The sequence below is a fragment of the Anopheles arabiensis genome, assembly GCF_016920715.1.
Source record: "Anopheles arabiensis isolate DONGOLA chromosome X unlocalized genomic scaffold, AaraD3 X_pericentromeric_contig0031, whole genome shotgun sequence".
NCBI lineage: Eukaryota > Metazoa > Arthropoda > Insecta > Diptera > Culicidae > Anopheles > Anopheles arabiensis.
Window position 1 is genome coordinate 22,501 of NW_024412109.1, and position 2,500 is coordinate 25,000.

A 2,500-nucleotide genomic window follows, 5' to 3' on the forward strand; every position below is an offset into this window, starting at 1 on the left:
ATATACCCTCATAAATTTATTCATTGGATTAGATCCAAGGAACACCAGATCATGCACCACTACCCATAATAGCTCATCGAGCTTAGCGTGAATCCTTCGGGTTTCCCTAAGAAGTTCGATTGGTCTTGCAGAGTTTAAAGACAACGAAGCTTAGTTTCAAGCAATGGTTAATATACGCGTATTCAAAACCCTTAGCTGTTACAACTTTTTACTAGAAACCATCACGACGAAGTCTTTGGGTCCGTAGACCCGTGATGTACTGCTCAGGAACGTTTTGATAGGGTGGAAGCTCAAAATCATAGGTTAAAATCATCGGCAGAGCCCACCAGACACCACTTTTGCTTCATTAGTTCGGACTATAGGCATACGACGATTTTTATCGCGGAGGGACGTATGACCCAAACGGGGGCTTAATGACCCACTGCCACTGCAAACCATGCTCCTACGACTAAATAGAGGTAAAAACTACGATTTGGTGCAATCTTCATGTTTGACCTCGTAGCAAGGTACCCTCCTATAGTAGGCAATGAACAAATGATCATAATCCCAGGAGGGCAAAAAATGGGAACCCGAAAGGAGCGCTGTTGGCGCGCCTAAGCTACTGGCCCGTAGAGTAAAAATGGTACCCCCAACAAAGTTGTCGATTGACATTCTGATTGCACTTTTCATCATCTAGGGTGCGTTCCTTACACGTTTTGAGGTGTTTTAGCGAAAAACATGTTTTGAGCCACACGAGCTCTCCGGCCCGTTCGGTGCACATTTTTGAAAAAAGCTAGGAGCTGCCCCTAGGTTCGGGGTGTCACAAAATATTGAAAAGTGGTCAAAAACCGCTATCCAGAATCGGATGTAGAATCATTAGACGAACTTAAAATTGTTCTACGACCAATGTCTGCGACGTTTAGTATTCAAGATATGGCCCGCCCTAGGTCTGACCTGGCATTTTCGTGAAAATTTAAAGCATGGCCATAGGGACGGGTAAAATAGCTATTTTGAAGCAAAACCCGTATGACTTTAAATGGCCATAACTTTTGAAAAACAAGAGCTAGGTTGCGTTCCTTACACGTTTTGAGGTGTTTTAGCGAAAAACATGTTTTGAGCCACACGAGCTCTCCGGCCCGTTCGGTGCACATTTTTGAAAAAAGCTAGGAGCTGCCCCTAGGTTCGGGGTGTCACAAAATATTGAAAAGTGGTCAAAAACCGCTATCCAGAATCGGATGTAGAATCATTAGACGAACTTAAAATTGTTCTACGACCAATGTCTGCGACGTTTAGTATTCAAGATATGGCCCGCCCTAGGTCTGACCTGGCATTTTCGTGAAAATTTAAAGCATGGCCATAGGGACGGGTAAAATTGCTATTTTGAAGCAAAACCCGTCTGACTTTAAATGGCCATAACTTTTGAAAAACAAGAGCTAGGGTGCGTTCTTACACGTTTTGAGGTGTTTTAGCGAAAAACATGTTTTACACGAGCTCTCCGGCCCGTTCGGTGCACATTTTTGAAAAAGCTAGGAGCTGCCCTAGGTTCGGGGTGTCACAAAATATTGAAAAGTGGTCAAAAACCGCTATCCAGAATCGGATGTAGAATCATTAGACGAACTTAAAATTGTTCTACGACCAATGTCTGCGACGTTTAGTATTCAAGATATGGCCCGCCCTAGGTCTGACCTGGCATTTTCGTGAAAATTTAAAGCATGGCCATAGGGACGGGTAAAATTGCTATTTTGAAGCAAAACCCGTCTGACTTTAAATGGCCATAACTTTTGAAAAACAAGAGCTAGGGTGCGTTCCTTACACGTTTTGAGGTGTTTTAGCGAAAAACATGTTTTGAGCCACACGAGCTCTCCGGCCCGTTCGGTGCACATTTTTGAAAAAGCTAGGAGCTGCCCCTAGGTTCGGGGTGTCACAAAATATTGAAAAGTGGTCAAAAACCGCTATCCAGAATCGGATGTAGAATCATTAGACGAACTTAAAATTGTTCTACAACCCCCAGTCCGACGCCTCGTATTCGAGATATAGCACTTTGTAGGTCTGACCGAGCAATTTTGTACTGAAATGTATGGCGGACATGTTATTCATTAAACAACATTAACTTGCATCGTGCCCTACTTCATCGGCACAGCTACTATCGACTATCTATTGTTGAAATGGATTGAGTTTGACCATTTTAGCTCTTTTCTTATGCCGTGCACCAACAGTGTGTACCGATCAGGGAAAGTACACTACGTACGCGTTCATGGATGTATATGTTGGTACAAGTTGCCGGTCGGAATAGCAGTGCACCAAAACTGTGTACCGATCAGGAAAGTACAAGACGGAGGGCGCAGCCCGAGCGTACGCGTTCATAGATGTCCATGTTGGTACAACCTACATGTACGTACCTTGTTTTTGTATCAAAAGTTCCAATAAAGTGTTTGTATGCTTAAAATGCTTATCTCAACCGGTCACCTTTTGGCCTGCCCTTTTATAGACAGAAACCTAGAACGATACTCGCGATGTTTGT